General features: G+C 40.6%; 1 long non-coding RNA gene across 1 annotated transcript in view; it reads left to right on the top strand.

Moving 5' to 3' along the window:
• Positions 1-1,602: 1,602 nt before the first annotated feature.
• LOC138767897 (uncharacterized) overlaps positions 1,603-18,426 on the top strand; it is a 44,083-nt gene continuing 27,259 nt past the window's right edge. Inside the window, exons 1-3 of the long non-coding RNA XR_011358872.1 lie at positions 1,603-1,931; positions 2,484-2,651; positions 3,192-3,294. This is a non-coding gene — a long non-coding RNA (uncharacterized lncRNA). The remainder of the gene's footprint in view (positions 1,932-2,483; positions 2,652-3,191; positions 3,295-18,426) is intronic.

Raw genomic sequence — 18,426 nt, forward strand, 5'->3', positions numbered from 1 at the left:
ATAGGTTTGTCAATCTATCTAATTTTTTATAATGCTGTAGTATCTGATATTCTCTGAACCTGATTTGTAGACTAACAAAGGGATAACACAACAGGAAACAATGCTGCAGAATTGTTAATTTACAGAGGAAAGCATTTACTAAAACAGACACGTCTGGATCACTACTATTTCCTTACTAATTTTAAATGGTGCTAAAGAGATATTTTACACAATGCATCCCCCATGTATCATACCTTGCTTTGCATTCACAATATAGAGACAGCACAGAATAGATCTACTGCAATTATTTTGCCATTCTCCTGTAATGCTTCTACACCTCTCTGCACTCTTTCCACATAATTCAGTGGTGCATATAATACACACACATCTGTCGGAATAAAATATGCTGACAGGCACATGACAATCAAATCCTGACTGTCATGTTCATCGAGATGCATTTCATTCACATCATGTCTACTACCATACAATTAAGTTCTTCAATGCCATTCTTACGCTACTGTTTACCTTGGGATAAATTCTACAAAGCAGGTTCAGGGAATTACAGATACTACGGCATTATAAAACATTATAGCGATTGATAAACCTCTATAACCTCTATAAACCTAATAGGCTAAGGGGCCTACTTTTATTTTTTTGCTTTTAGAAACAATGCCACTTTTGCCTACAGGCTGTGTCTGGTATTGCAGCTCAGCAGTAAGGGTGCATTCACACGTACATGATCCACAGCAGATTTGATGGTGCAGATTTGATGCTGTGTTGTTATTTAGATCAAATCTGCTGCAGATCTGCAGTGGATCTACAGCAAAAAATCCGCTGTGATACGATGTGTGTGAAGCTACCCTCAAAGCAAATCTGCAGTTTCAAATCAGCACCATCAAATCTGCTGCAGATCCTGAAGGAGACAGACTTATGCTGCGTTTACACGGAACGATTATCGTGCAAATAACGATCGAATTCAAACGATAATTGTACGTGTAAACGCAGCGAACGATCAAACGACGAGCGAGAAATCGTTCCGTGTAAACAGTCGTTCACCGATTTAACCTATGTGCGAGATAGACTTAAGCGATCGCAAAACGATCTTTCAGTACGATATATCGTTCAGTCTAAACGCTGATAGTTATAAAAAAAAAATGTTACTTCAAAATCGTTAATCGTACGATCGGGCAAATTATCGCTCCGTGTAAACGCAGCATTAGAGTTATATAGAGTTACAACAGAATCGACTTCCTGCAACAAGATGGGGAGTAAAGCATTCAGCTGTGCACTTCCTCTAGCTCTATAGGATGATCAGTGAGATCTGAACACCCAGACCCTATCCTTTAAAGACTTTTGAAATGAAGGACAGCAGTCGTAGGTGAAATTAAAATCCAATGCTTTTTTTAACATAATCTGGTGCAAAAGTGCATCGGATTATGGGAATAAACATTGGGGGACATTTATCAAACATGGTGTAAAGTGAAACTGGCTCAGTTGCCCCTAGCAACCAATCAGATTCCACCTTTCATTCCTCACAGACTCTTTGGAAAATGAAAGGTGGAATCTGATTGGTTGCTAGAGGCAACTGAGCCAGTCTCACTTTACACCATGTTTGATCTCTCCCATTGAATTTAATTTCACCTACGGCTGCTGTTGGATTCTCCTCTTCTTCAAGTTTGTTCCATGCCTGCGTATGGATTGCTGGCTTACCAGCGTGATTCCACACGTAACAGACTTTGTACCTGCCTGGACTGTATTCCCTGGTGCTGTTGGAACTTGTTTGTGTTTTTACATGTCAAAGAGACATTACCAAAGTTTTTTTTTTTCAAATAAGAGAGACACCCTTACATTCTATGCTCTGAATAGAATATCAGATGCCACAAACTAATGGAACCAATAGCTGGGGAATGGGGAGAACTACAAGAAGAAGAAAAAATAAGGAAGAATAAGCGGTATGTCAGCCATATGTGGATCAAATAAAAGGCAGGTCCTCTTTAACAGGAGTATACACAGCATATTATCTGTCAAACAGAAGGTCATACATGTAAATTGTTGGTAATTCAACCACTGGTCCCCCAGGACCACTACAATGGAAAGTAACTGTGCAGAATGCAGCATCTTTTGCAGGAACACTGCTGTCCCATTCAAAGTCTATGGCATTGACAGAAACAGCTGAGCATGGCGTTCAGCCCCCTCTGCCCCATCTAACATTTATTGCATATCCAGTGGATAGGTTATAAACCTTTTAGGTAAGATACTCCCTATATAATTCAAAGTCATAAAAAAGAGCGACAATGGATAACAACTGATAACAATGTCATAGGTCTGACCACCAGCAAGGAGTACCCAATCTCCCTTTGGCTCTTTTCTTCCTCTGCACTACTGTACCAACCAGGTACTTTGCTAAGAACTGTAACACATCAACATTTAAAGTGTCACTGTGGTTATAACTTTCAAAATCTGTTCAAATTCTGTTTTCTAACCTTTTTTTTCTCAAAAAACAGGAAAGAGTCCGAAAACAGGAAGTCTCTTGTATCCCAGGCCATCTGAGCGCTCACAGAGAGAAGGCAGTCATGGGACTGATGGACACATTGAGCCGTGACTCTGTACTGGCCAGAATTCCTGTGGTTAGTCAGAAAATCTGCCTACCGGAGACAGGACCTGGATTTCTGGTAAGTTCAGCTTTGTTTTACAGCATTATAGCAACAACAAAAAAAGGAATGTATAAGGCAAACTTGCTTTATATCACCTCTACTGTTGATTTAGATTTTAAAAGTTATAAGGACAGGGACACTTTAAACAAAGTTTTGTTGCTGCTGAACGCAGCCTGGAGTGGTGATGTACAGAGAAATAGGTGTTGCTGTGCTTTCCCTAACACCGTGGCCTCTTCATCTGACCCCAGGGACAAGTGGAGGCCCATTGGTTGGAATGCTACAGATCTGTAATATACCAGAATGTTCAATAGTTAGAAAACTCCTTTAAGTTTCTTGCATATAAATAGATTTTCTGCCTGGTGCAACAATGAGGCCATCAGACTGTGTATGGGAGGGTGTCAAGTCTGCCGAAACACTGAATGTCACACAGAGATTTCAAATGTAAAAGGTTAATATCTGCAATGTCAGCGAGATAGTTCAGCAAGAGTTTGGCCATGGGAGTGTATGGATGGTTCAGGACATAATATTTTTGTAGACGTAGTTTATCTCTAATTACAGGACTACATTTCAGCAAATTAATACGAGAGGTCTCTTGACTCCCAGATGGATGACATAGCTTGTATAGCTCTGGTGGATGTGACAAGATATCAGATACACTCAGGTAAGTACATTAGAGATCCCAGTGCGTGGGAAAGTGATAATTAATGGTGTTTGGTGAAAGGATATTGTAATGATTAGTGTCTTCATGTTATTAAAATGCTTACTTGTAAATTGAGCTTTGACAAGGACTGAGCGTGTCAGACCCTGATAGGTGGAGGACAATTGAGATAAGACAGAACAAGTATTGAGTACGGCGAATGCCAGTTCATGTGGGGATTCATTTAGTTGGGTTTTAATAAATACTACACAGCTTATGTATCTGTTATGTATACTGAGAAACGTGCACATAAATGAATTACCACTTACTCCAAAGTTCATCCTTATGTGCCATAGCCATGAAAATAATAATCATATCATGTAATACAGAAAAGTTTTATATGCAAAATAGCAAAAAAGCATTGAAAAACACTAAACATTTTATTTACAGCTGAAAATGAAAATAATTCCCTGAGATACAAATGACATAAGAGCAGTGTATTTCCGAACATGAAAAAGATGAATAGTGAAGATATCCTGTAAATTGTAATAATAATAATAATAATTAGTCCAATTGATGTAGTAATGAATGTGAACAGATATAATAAAGAGAGGCGATAGATGGATGATAGATGATGCTTATATAGTATGTTGCAGAGATGTATGAAACGTTTGGATCGGCTAGGGCCTGTGTGTTTTCTCCTTTGTTATAGCGGTTATTGGGGGTCTGTTTATTTTTCTATCATTTGAAGGTCTTTAATTTTGTGGGGCAAATTATATTATGTGGGCTAGAAATAAGTCATTGGGACTTTGCAATCTTCAGATCCTTCATATAATTCATTGCAATACTTCTTTACTGTATTAAATACTTTAAATTATATTGACTACAGCCTCTATGGGGTTAAATGGGATCAGAGTTAATTCCAAATTTAGCCATTAAGGCGAGGTGTGATCTGTATGTCACAGCTGACACCCAATGAGGATGGCACAGGCACTGTTCCAGAATCTAGGCTATTCCCGTATCCCATTTTAGTGTTATTATTATCATTAAATAGCCTAGTATTATCTGCAAAAATTTTACCTTGTAAGCCATCTTCAAGACGAACACTAATAATTGTGACCCAATCTAAGGATCCCTTTACACACAGATTTATCGCCTATGGGCAGCAGCAAACAAGCGCCAATCAGCTTGATCACTGCTCATTTGCGGTGCCTTTACACGGCACAAGTGATCTAGCGGCAGGGCTGCACAAATAAAACATGAATCATTTGCAACACTCCTGGCTGATGATCGGCCTGTGTAAAAAGCCTTGAAGATTTTTTCATTAATACCCATTCTCTATTTCCTACCACTAAGCCAGTTACCTATTTACATATATTCACCCCTAGTCCCAGCATCCTCATTTTATGTCCCGACCTTTTATGTAGTATAATATAGAATGCCTTTGAAAAGTCCAGATACACAACATTCACAGCTTCCCTAGTCCCGGCAGTACTCCAAAATAATAATGTTACAAGCTACTTATTCATCAAATGTTGTGTGATGTTTCTGCACCCTTGCTGTTAGGAATGTGACTTGGCGCTCCTCGGTCTGTGCCGGGCGGCCGAGGAAGTGTTGAGTTTCTGTCTGTAATTTTTCTCTGTCTGTACTGTGTCTGAAATTAACAGCCACACCCGCCTTGTCTGTCAGACGTCTGGCAGTGCAGGGGTTACTGCACTGCTAGATTTGCTCAGCTGAGCTTAGTGCTGGGATCAGAGCTGGTGCAATCAGCTGCTGGACCCAGTCTCTGATTCTGGATAAATAGCAGCAGACTCCTCTTTTCCCTGCTGAGTATTAGAGTTTACTCGTCTGCTCAGCTCCCTATCCCTTCTTTCTGTCCTCTGTTTCTGACCTCTATCGCCTACCTCGACTTTGCTTACCCCGACTATCCACCTGCTTATTGTTTTTGTACTGCGCCGCCCGACTGTTGCTGACCTGGTTTGTCTGACTTATTGTGTTTGTTTGTCTGTCAGTGTTTTGTGTTCCACATATCAAGACTAGGGAATGCCTTTGTGGTTGTCCGCTGCCGTTTAGGGCCATTGAGGCAAGTAGGCAGGGACAGTGGGCGGGACTAGTCAGGGCTCACTGTCCTTGTTTGTGTATGCTATTTTGCCTATCCTGACACTTGTTTTAAAAAAGCTCCATTAGGGACCAGAACCTTTATACAACATTTGATAAATAAGCTACTTGCGGCATGCGAGCATCTGCTTGGTTGAATACCGGAGTTCCTCTGGCGATGATCCTCGTATTCACGTTTACTGAATCGCCTAATGCCCTACAGTGCCATGGTACCCGTCCTGTGGGGGTAGTACGAGGCCCCAGGTCCCTGCGCTGGGTTGAGCAGACTTCCTGAATCTTTTCAGGATAGTTGTGCATTACACAGTGGAATACGTAGGGTAAATGCAGCTTTGTTCAACTGGGGTCAGTGCCTAACTGGATCCAGGTCACTGCCCTGTACTGTGTGGTTAGTATCCCTGGCGTGGGCAAGGTGTTCCTCAGAGGACGTCTGTTTCCTCTTGAGGAGGTCAAGCACTGCATCCTAGTGGTTGCTTGCTTCTTCAGGAATAAGTTGTCTCTGGGTCCTTGACAAAGGGCCCTGGCCAGAGCCAGGCCCTGGCTTGACTGTAGCAGGAACTGTGTCTTTGTCTTGCTCTCCCTTCCCTTCCATGGGGGCTTACTAAGCTTCCCTGTGATTGGTGAGGGGCTGTGTGTGTAAGAGAGGAGTGGTAGTATAGGAGGGAAAACAGTCTTCACCTACAACTGGACAAAAGAATAATGCATGGCAATAGACATTTAACCCAGTACTTTCCTTAGCTGTGCACAGAATAAGTTATAACAAAACACCGTAGTGACAACTAGTGGGGAAAACTTAGAATACACTTAGACCATCTCCAGCTCTGTGTACCTGAGAGAAAACTTTACACAGGGGCATAAGAAACTTAGTGCAGCACCTTGTGCTGGGGCACTACATGCTAATTTAAAGAAATAGCACCACTCTTATTCACAGTTTGGGTGTGGTTTTGCATCTCATTTCCATTGAAAGCTGAACTGTAATACCACACACAACCCAAGGACAGGGGTGGTTTGGTTTTTGTATGTATGATTTTTTTACCCCTTTAATTGCCATTATTTTGGAGTGTATTTCTGTTACTGAATAGATAGATAGATAGATAGATAGATAGATAGATAGATAGATAGATAGATAGATAGACAGACAGATAGACAGATTTGGAAATGAAGCCTTCTTTTAATCATAAAGCAGGTAGTAAAAGTCTTAAAAGAGAGTGGAATGTACAAAATGTCCCTTGTGAGATAGCTGAGGCACACGGGGGATAAAGCCAGTTCAGGTTCTGAGTCTGTCACAACAAATCCATTAGCACAAATATAGATGTACAAGATTTTAAAAGCCTCCATTCTACCTGTAAACAGCAATGGGCAGAGATAAGCTACATGGTCTGTCATACTAAGATTTATGTGTGTGATAAATCATTGTATTAATTATCTTGTCAAAATGTTGCTTTATTTATACGTTGCAAGCTAACAGAAAACACCGCAATTTATTTAATAGTAGACATGCTATTCTGTATCGCTGAATTTCTGATATTGTAGTGTTCTTGTACTCTGCTGTGGGGTTAAGTATTTACTTACATTTTAATTTCGTTCATAGAGATGTTATTTTAGACATTTGATTCTATATAGAGATTGTGCACTGGGAATATAGTCCTGATAGAGAAGAGAATAAGGACATTTAAAAATAGATATGAATTGACAGCTATTTCAAGGGTAAACAATTGTTTTTTAGTGTTCTGAGTCTGGTAAATGTATTAATAATGTGCTTGGTGTACGCCAGGGAAAAGGCACAGATTTTTTTCTCAAACCATGCAGTTTGCAAAATAATCTGTGCCTTTTCCCAAATGTACGCCCTGCTCACCTGATGGGCAGGCAGGGGGTGTGACATGGTGGGGAGGAGACATGACTTATCATGATTTATGCCTGCTAGCAAAAATGGCAAAAATCTATACCAGCTCTGAAGCAAAACAATACACAGTAGTAATAAACCTCCCCTGAGGGTTTTTTCTGTCTGTGCCATGACTTTTCTAAAAAAGGTAGAAAAATTGTGATTTTTTTTTTTGTTAATGCAACAGTGCAAATAATGATAAAAAATTGTCTTTTATAGTGCAATTTTGAGAAAAACTAAATAAAAAACACTTTGAATAAGAAGACACATTAAGGCCATGTTCACACATGGCAAAACAGCGGCTGTCACAGAACGGCCACTGTCTGAGATGTTCGATACTGCAATATCGAGCAGGTGAACATCACTTTAACCCCTTAGCGTCCCATGACGTACCTCGTACGTCACGGTGGCGCGAGGGGAGTTCCGAGAGGGGTCCTGCTGGGACCCTGCTCTGAACGGCACCGCTCCTGGCTGCTATCTGCAGCCGTGGAGCGCCTCTATTAGCCGGAGCGGGTCCCGTTGCCGCGTCGGCTAATTAAGCATTTCAATGCAGCTGTCAAACCTGACAGCTGCATTAAAATGCTTTGTACTGTAGCTGTATTCCCTGGTGTCTAGTGGGTCGGATCTCCCCCCCACGATGCAATCCCGGAGGGAAAATCCGTTCTGGCCAGGTCGGGCCTCAGCGTCGCAATGACGCTGATTTCGGCTCGGCAATACATTGCTCTGCAGCAGGCCAAAGCAATGTATCACCGATCTAATGGATCATTGCTGTGTATATACACAGCATTGATCTCTATGAGAGATCAATGCTGTGTATATAGAAGTCCCCCAGGGGGACTTCTAGTTAATGTACAAAAAAAAGTTAAAAGTGTTTTTAATAATGAAAATCCCCCTCCCCTAATAAAAGTCCAAATCACCCCCCTTTTCACATTTTATAAATCTAAATAAAAAAATAAACAAACGTATTTGGTATTGGCGCATGCGTAATTGCCAGAACTATTAAATGATTTTATTCCTGATGGTAAACGGCATAAGCGCAAAAAAATTCCAAAGTGCAAAATTGCACATTTGTGGTCGCATCAAATCCAGAAAAAATATAATAAAAAGTGATCAAAAAGTCGCATAACAAGGTACCGATTGAAAGTACAGATCATGGTGCAAAAAATGACACCACCAGCCCCACAGACCAAAAAAATAAAAGCTTTATAAGGATGGGAATAGAGCGATTTGAAACACATTTAGTTTTTTTTTTTAAAGGTTTTAATTTTTTAAAAGCTGTCAAATAATATAAAAGTTACACAAGTTACATATCATTGTAATCGTACTGATGGGAGGAACATAGATAACATGTCAGTTTTACCATAGGGTGAACAGAATAAAAGCGAAACTCCCTGAAATCAAAACACATTCCTTTTTTTTTTCAGTTTGACAGCGCAAATGATTTTTTTCCGGTTTCACAGCATATTTTATGGAAAAATATAATGTACCAAGTACAATTGGTGTTGCATTCTCACCTAGAGACCCCCATGAGCCCTTATTTTTTGCAAGCGCTATGGCCTTTTAAGCATAAAAAGGAAAAAGCAAAAGTGCAAAAACGAAAATTGGCTTTGACCTTAAGGGTTTAATGTAATTGGAATGTGGGTACATTCGGGTGGGCTCGCACTTCGATTTGACATAGCACACAATGTACATTAGGGAGCCAAACTTTACATTATGTGCACAGTCTATTTCGTGTGATGACTGTTCATTGAATAGCGGTCCTCCAAAATGGACATGGCGGTTTTCTGTGCGGCCGCTTGCGATCCCAGCTGGAGTGTATACAGTGTGCGATCGGCCACTCTGAAAAAACAAAGGCCATTGTTTAATAAAAAAATATATTGTGTAAACTTTATTGTGGAAAATAGGCAGGGATAGTAGGCGGGATTTAGCGTAGGGTCCACTATCCGTGGTCGCCATCTTGTCTCTATGAGCAACCAGTCCTTACAGATAAACTGGCTCAAAAGATCTACTGCCCCCTCTGGTCCCATGGCTACTGTGGAGAATCTTGCTACCCAGGTGGAGGGGGTGTCAGACCTCATGGTTAAACTGGCCAACTAGGTAACCCAGTTAATGTATTCTCATAAAGGGGGGCATGTACTTTCATGAATGTTCCTGTGCTGAACTCCATGCGGCCGAGAAAATGCTGATATTCAGGGTTTTTGTATGTTTTGTGCAGTATCCTAAACCCTGTTAGGACATTGGCCTGTTTCTATCTGGATTTTCAGCCCCAACCACTTGCTGCGTGCACTGACCTTTTGCCTCGTATTTCTGACCATCCCTGTTTGTTTGCTGCTAGCCCTGACCATATTGCCTCTTTATTGACCTTGCTTTTGGATCGTGATCTGTACTGCGCTGCTGATTGTTGTTAACTGGACTGTTAACTCTTCTTTATTGTTTTTGTTTGCCTTGTCTTTTGTTCTACCTAGCCAGTGCAGGGGCTGTCACCCAGTTGCTCGCTGCCGCTTAGGGCAGATTGTGGAAAGTAGGCAGGGACAGTGCGCTGGATTTAGCATAGGGTCCACTGTCCGTGTCCTCCATCTTGTCTGTCTGAGCGACCACTCCTTACAGCATATGCTAGAACCACTACATTATTGTCTAATAATAGCCTATACTGTAGTGTATAAGCAAAAAAAAATAATTTGATTTATCACTTTAAGGGTGCCTTCACACACACCGGATCTGCAGCAGATCCACAACAGATTTGATGGTGCAGATTTGATGCGGTGTTCAGTTATTTAGATCAAATCAGCTGCGGATCCGCTGCAGAAAATCCGCTCTGATACGGTGTGAGTGAAGATACCCTAAAGGTTCAGCTATTTAACTAAAAGTTACCGATGGGCAGGGGATGATTTTGACCGAGGCCCATGAGCATTCTGTTACCCTCTAGTTAAGCTAAGATATATGTTTAGATCCCCAGTGTCCTTTATGCAATTCTGATACATGATTGTAGCCTCAGTCACATGAACATATTGGTTTGAAATGCTCCCTGACTACCAGGAAAATGGACCTATATTTGTTTTTTCCAAAGGGTAAAGTTTATCTTTGTCAGAAAACAGGGACAACCTTGTTGTTACAGCAACCGGAGATCCGAAACAATGGGAGCGAGAGCAATGTGTGCTAAAAGCACTGAAACAGATAATTATAACAATTATTGTTATGAAATGAAATTTTAAGTAAAATATAGGATCACTTGAAGTTGTTATGGCAACCGATGTTCCACGGGAAACCGTAGTTGTGAAAATATTCCTACTCTCATTTTTTTCCCTTCTTTGTTTCATGTGCGGGAACCTAAATAACTCAACGCTAAAATTAGACCTTGTTAATTTTAATTAACTGGATATATATCTTATCCTATAATCCTTTACTACCTAGATATATTTTCTCATTAGAAAGAAATTACAGACAAACAGGCTCTGTCTACTAAAAACCATTCACCGTTACAACACCAGCCAATATATTTCTAACACAATTTATCAATGAGGGGAATTGCAATGAGCAATGTGATGCTATAATCTATTAAATGCTCAAAATGATTATTAAAAAAATGAGTTAGCAAGAGGTTGAAATTGCTTGGCACACAGTGTACGGAGCTCGGCGGGTCTTATCAGCATAACCTGTAATCATTAATAACACTTTAGGTATTGGCTAAATTAACCCTTCCCTACCCTTTAATGATTGCTTAGCAAGGTGACCTTTAAACAAGATACGGAAACCATAAATGTCAAGCCTGTTTTACTTTCCTTTTTTTTTGTTACTTTCATTGATATTTACTAAAGACTACATATCTAATAGACATTTCAGGAACCTGTTTTTTAAAAGTTACCACTTTCCATACGAAATACCATTGTTTGGCTTTAAAATATTCCAAAAAGATAGAGGTATAATGACCGCCATTTATGTTGGTTTAGGATGAAATTGGAATTTAAAACCTCATAGTTGCCTTAAGCAACTAATACATTGGCAAAGCCAATTAAGTAGCTTGTCCCCACCACGCGTCATATTATTTACAAGAGTGCACACTTTATTGATCAACCTAATCTAAACATAGCTCCAGGTAAGTAAGAGCATGTTAATGTTTCACACAAATGTGTTACATGTGTATCTTTGCTTCCAAATTACACATGCAAGTCCTGAGCTTACCGCAGGTCCGGTGACTTGAACTGAAAGTTATCAGAGGTGGGACAAGGACGTGGGCTGCTGGGCCCCTTACAAGCTGCAATGTATGTTTTCCCAGTAGATAAAGGGAATCTCTCAATATGTTAATGCTGCCTCAAATGAAGGCAGCACAATCTACTGTGTTTCACCTAAAATAAGGCAGTGCCTTATATGAATTTTTTCTCAAAAACAGGCACTATGTCTTATTTTCGGGGTATGTCTTATTTTCCTCCCGGAATTCACGAGGGCATCAGCAGTGGTATGGGCGGTGGGACGCAAGGTGGTGTGCGGCAGCATGCGCTCCGCGTGTGGCGGGACATCCGGTGGGACGTAAGGTGGTGTGAAGCAGGATGTGCGGAGGATGCGGGGGCTCATGGACCAGGCTGCCTGCGGCACCGGCTGTGAAGGTCCATGGGGAGGGGATAAGGTGAGTCCTGGGTGGCAACAGGCGGCCTTACTTTCAGGGGGCACCTTACTTTCAGGGGGAAACCTAGTTTAGAGTAGGGGTGCCTTATTTTCAGGGGGATACCTTACTTTAGGCTAATTGGTAGGGTAGTTGGGGTGTCTTATTTTAGGAAGGTATCTTACTTTGGGGGAAACACGGTAGTGACAAATGCTGAACAGAACAATGTATTACTTACATCATTCTGTTTAGCCATTCTCCTGATATGTAGGACTGTAGGCTTGGATCTGTACCTCCAGGCACTGCCAACTGGCTGATGGCAGAGGTAGCTGGTGCTCATGAATATGGAGAACTACTGAGCACACTTAGGTAATGGAAAGGACAAGTGTGTGGTGCGGATATCTTTGAATCAGCTGCACAGAACAATGTAAATGATACATCACCATGTTGAGCTTCGCTGTCACTAGTTTATTCTACTACAAAGCCACAGGGTATGTGTGTCCCATACTGGATCGTTTCAATCACAAGTCTTAAATGGCACAATAAAGAACACAAATGTCGTTTTGCAATAAAATTTTAAAGATTGTATTTAATTTTAAATAGTATACATACTCCAACATTGCAAACAATAGAAAAGCACACACCCATGAATGCAAATAATCACGCTCACTCCGTGTTTATACCCACCAAGGAGACTCTGAAGTTATATTCATCCTTGCAGAGACACCTGGTCCAGAGAGGAATAGACACAAGGAGCATACAAATTTTAAAACTTTCTTGCACATCTACATTCATGTTCTTTATTGTGCTTTTTAAGAGTCTCTTTAAGACATAAAAAGTTTCAATGTCATAGCAATAACTTTTTTCCCACACAGTGTAGAACGCTTTACTGGCAGCAAAGTAACAAAGTCATACAAACTTTAGCTTTTAGCTGTTTGGTAGGGTTTTTTTTTTTTCTTTCCTTGAAGGGACTATTCCATTATTGTCATAAAAACTGAGCGTATACAAGAAATAGTAGATTCTATCATAAAACTTTAACTTTTCTTTTGTCCCCTCCTTCCTTTCATAAAATGTAATGGCAATGAAGAGATCAAATTCCTCTATTGCTTATTCCCCTGGGCCACTGAATTTTTTAAAGCTGTGGTAGAGCTTAGAGTACTTGTTTGTTATCATTGCCTCTGTTTTTCTTCTGGAGCAGTGTTTCCTAGTTCTAGTCTTTAAGAGTCACAAGAGTTCATGATTTGAGTATATCCTAAACAAAGAACATGCCAGATGCCGCAACCATACTCTGTGAAGCTAAGGATATCCTGACCAGTTGGTTTTAAAAACTATTCTTTTGCAGGGGCTGCAATAGGCACACTAGTATGGTATACTTACCTGTCCTGCTACATTGCTGTGGTGGTGTCCCGTGCTCTGGGGCACCACTGCACCGCCTCCTTCTGCACTCCTGCTATAGCAAACGCCATAGCCCACGTGCCGGGGACTGGCACCATCTTCCCTTTGGCCCTGCAGGGCGCCTTACTGTTTCTTGCTCCTACTCACCCCCTCTGTCGCCGGCGCATGTGCTCCTGCCTCATAGGCAGACTGCTTCAATGACATTTAAGAGGAAAGTATGCCCTTAATTGGCTGAGTTTACCCGACTAACAGCGCAGGACCAGCACCAAGGAGGAAGGTTAGACACATACCTAGCTCTTTAACCTACCGGGCACTGTAGCACACGTCCCGGGCACATAGCCCCTATGAACAGATTAGATTTGTCTAACCTGTTGTCAGTTCCCCTTTAAAGGAAAAGTGATTTGAAGAATTTTCCATCCGGCAGGAGCAGGGGGGAATTAAACAAACAATCACAACTCACCTCTCCCTGTGCTGTTGCAGTGCTGGATTGCCACTTAGGGACCCCTGCCAGGCTCCGGGATCTTCTGCTTAGCCAATGTGACGGCCCAGTTGATGGACCGCTCGCTAAACCAGTCAGTGACTGACAGGGGTGGATTAACCTTAGCATAGGCCCTGGGCTGTTCACCAATCCTGGGCCCCCCATCCCACTGTAACTTTGGCGGCACTAGCGAGGTGTTCATAGTACAGGACAGATAATGTCATAATGCCCTGATTTGTGCAAAATCGAAGTAAAAAAGCAGTGATTGTTTGCAAATCATGGCAGAGTTGTAGCCAGGAGACTATACACTACTGAAAGTATAAGTCAGTTTGGGTGGCCATGGGCCCCCCAGGAGGCTACCGCCCAAAACGGACCTATTATAATCCGCTACTGGTGACTGAGCCAGGACTCCGCAGCAGTCAGTGATTGGCAGAGTGTGCCATCCATCAGCCAGTACAGGCATTTTCCCTGAGTCTTGACATCATCAGAACTTGCGGGACAATGCCTTTCAGCGGGGATCCCAAAGCCTGTGAACTTGCACTTCGCAGGCAGGGGAGAGGTAAGTAATAATTGTTTATTATGTTCTCCCCTGCTGGCTGTGAAATTTTTCAAATCGCCAGATTTCTCCTTTAAGACTGCTGTTCTTACATTCTCTTCTAAAATCTTTTGAAATACCTATGAGTTCATTGTCCTGTCTTGGCCACTGTGCTCTACTTTTGGGTGTTCTTACTCACTAGTAATTGGCAGAACACTTGTGAAACCCATACTTCCATTCTCATCTCCTCAACTGAAACATCTTTTGCCAGTTAGCTCTTGGAGACATCATTAATACATAATTTACTTACATTTTTTTCTCTGCAACTTGCGTGTTTACCTAATGCTATCAATAAAAGACGTGGACAGTATAACTCAGTGTGGTATTAGTTTACTTAGATTGTGTGTTGTGTATAATTGTGGTGGATAACAATCAGATACATTTTACCCTCCCTCCCCAAACTTTACTTTGTTGACAAAGCTAATTTTTCACAGGATTTGTTGTTTTTTTTTTTTTTTTTTTAAAAAGGTGAAAAATAACTGATTGGCTGAGCAGGCTGTCACTACAGAGATAAGAGTGACAACCAGCTTAATCAATCAGTGACTGACTGAGATGGGACAGCACCGCGGCCAGTGATTGTCTGGAGAGTGACAGCACTCAACCAATCACTGGCTACAGAGCTGTCCAATCTTAGTCAGAAATTGGCTAAGCAGGCTGGAGGTGGCTGAACACACAAGACATATAGAGGAGAACACTGGGGGAGTGCAGGCAGGTAAGTATTGCACCAAAACAGTGCAGTTTGTTAATGTTTGGTTTGCAAATTTTTCGCCAAAGATTTGTAAACCTGGTCTCTTGACATAATCCTCTTTGAGTCTGAGTAACTTGGCAGCTGTGAGGAGACTCAGAAGAAAGTTTTAAGCCCATAACATATTCTTATATAAAGGCCCCACAGTACCTTCATAAAAGCTGTTTTACATGGGCCTACAGAGACACGATAACAAGCACCAATCTCAATGGGCAAAAATCATTTATTGAACCTGAACACGGCTCAATCAAACACAGACAAGGACGCCCAAACTGGTGGATCTTTTGTGCAGCCCTTTAACTTCATTGTTCGCCACACATCCTCCATATACACAAGGTGATAATCCTATAATGATAATTTAACTGACAAACAAGTGTTTTCTCATTCTTCAACTGACTGTTGGCTCACATGGGCTGATCATATTGAACATGTTTGTATGAATAATCATTAAGCTTATTATTTGCCTATGTAATGGTGCGTTTACACAGAGAGATTTATCTAACAGATCTTAGAAGCCAAAGCCAGGAATGGACTATAAAGAGGGAACAGGTAATAAAGGAATGACTGAAATTTCTCCTCTTTTCAAATCCATTTCTGTATTTGGCTTTAAAAATCTGTCAGATAAATCTCTCTGTGATTAAAGGGCATTCACCCCTCACAGTGCAAAGTGAATACTCCATAACACCTCCAACCACAGTGTACAATGTCTTCTATAGTAGCACATCTTGTATTTTCAAGTTGAATCCAGGACATTTAGTATTCTGTAAAAATGGTGTGCCATTGTAATTTTTTTTTAACTTTGTGAAAATGTAAAAAAATAAATAAAAAAAAAGTTACCAAACTGAAAGGCCATTATTTGTCCCAATATACCTTGAAGAACATGGAAATTGACCTTCAAATACCATCTGTATATCGGATATTTAGGACTATAATTCACATAAAATAGAAAATATGACCTCCAGTCCCATGGCAGAGACACCAGACACATACTAAAATTACATTTAAGATACCATACGTCTGAAACAGTATTGCATTAACTGATGGAAAGTTGAACCCAAAGCTAGGGGTCCTTAGATAATTTCACAAGAGGTCATTACTAATATTAAATAAACCCTGACTTCTACAAATCAATAACATCTAGACTGACATCCATCACTTAATGCTATGTGAAAAGTCCAAAGAACAGACAACTTAATGTCCGAAATAGATGCCTGTAATAAGGTTAATAACAACTTACAGTAAGTTCAGATTCACGTGAATCCGAACTCTCTGCATTCAATTCCCACAGCCTGGAGAAAATAGAGGCACCCCTAGGGTGGCCTAGAAATCATGGAAGTTTGTTCCATAATAGAAAAAACAAAAATGATGCAGCACTTGGAGTGCTGCAATCATCTTGCTTGTATTGGTTCCATAAGCTACCTACATAGTCAAAGCTCGTTTCTATTTAAGGATTAGCTAATATGTACATACTATGAACCACTCAGTTTTCAGACTGTGGGGTGATGCAATATAAGTTGTGGGTAGAGATCAAGACAAGACAATAGCAACTATATAATGTTCTTATTGACGTAATGAATTCTTCAAAGCCAGTTTTCATTTTCAGATAGGGACCAATAGCAGGTTGTCATTAAACGCATATGCTGCAGAAGACACATAGCATTGTTTACCTGTTTGCCCTAGTCTAAAATCACTAAATATCCATGCCCCATACCCTGTCCACTCACTGGTTGAGCAACTACAATTTTTTTAGAATGCATTCCTTACCCAAGCTATTCATGACAGCCCTGACCCCCTGCCTACTCCCTTACCACAAAACTTCTGCCAGTTCTCCACCTGAAGTAGTTCCATAATATTTCAGTACAGTAAATCTGCAGCACTTGCTGAATTCATTCACTGTCTGCTTCTCTGCCTGAGGCATTGTTCAGCACTGTATAAACACATCTCATTCATCATTAAATGTCCTTATAAAGTAGCTGAGGATGATACAAAGAGTGAGGAGCTATGGAAGCTGCCGAGACAGTACCACATTATACTTTAAAGAACTACACAACTTCTAATTTATGATAACACTATATTTGAAAGTTACATATATTTGGATGATTTAAATAGAATTTTAGGATACCAGAATACCCCTTTAAATTGGAAGTCAACCGACACAGATCTTCCAGGCCGGCCACCTCTGCATTCCATCAATAATTTCTTATAGACTTCTATGGGGAATATTGATGTACTGCCGGGCCCACCGGGAATTGCATCGCGCTACTGCAATCTTTTCCAGGCTATATGTTCTGATCAGAGCGGGTCTCAGCAGTGAGACCTGCTCTGATCAATAACTTTGTACATGCCTGATGACACGTCAAAAGTTAGTCTTAGTGACAGGTACATTTTAAGTCCTTCAGTGTGGTAGGCACACACAGTACCTAGCCTGCAGTATATCCTTGTACAGATATATCTGACTGGTATTATAAGTCACTTTCTTCTGCCTGTACCAACATTAACATGATGACATCTCAAGCTTATATACAGGCAGCTGTACTGGGGGTGATTAAAAAATTCTAGTTTTACAACTAAAACAAGGCGAATGTGTCACATTTATTAATACAATGTTTCTTTTGGGAGTAGGAATTTTGTGCTTTGATATATAATAGCATACTTGTTTGCCAAAACTATTTTCAAAGTAACAGCAAAAGAATTACAAAGGAAGATGCATTATATACATCTGTTATCTCCTTCAACGTCTCCTGAAATCTATTTTCTGAGAAGCGATGGAAGGCAGAGAGAGGAAGCGGGCACTTGAGAGCACACATGTCAGCGCTGAAATATTGAAGTAAAAGTTCTTTTGTGTTGTGCAGGTGATATATACACCAGTGTTTGGTGCAGAGGTCTAGATGCCATTTGCTCATAATTTAAGTGGAGTCCTCTATCTAGTCTGAACATGTGATTGGACTCCATGGTGGGCGCCCTGGCTATTTGTTTTTTTCTTATAGGTATGTGAAATAAACCTTGTGCTATAGACCTTTGTAATTATACATAACAGCTTATATAATAGTAATAGTAATATAACAATACATATTGTCTCTTCTGCAGTATATGACTCCATATAACTAATAATATAACAGAGGATATAACAGATATGTGTTAGTTGTACAAAATTATGTAAAAAAAAAAAAAAAAATGAAACTTTATGCACTGTATATTGTTAAAGGGATGAACTTTTAAAGACAATATAAACATGAGATCATAGGTCATACTTAGAGATGAGCGAACTTTTTAAAAGTTCAATTTAGCAGGTTTGCAGAAGTTTGGCGTCTGCACCTAACTGTAACTAAACTAGTGGGACTATTAGGGC

Source organism: Dendropsophus ebraccatus, chromosome 11, assembly GCF_027789765.1.
Source record: "Dendropsophus ebraccatus isolate aDenEbr1 chromosome 11, aDenEbr1.pat, whole genome shotgun sequence".
Taxonomy (NCBI): Eukaryota; Metazoa; Chordata; class Amphibia; order Anura; family Hylidae; genus Dendropsophus; species Dendropsophus ebraccatus.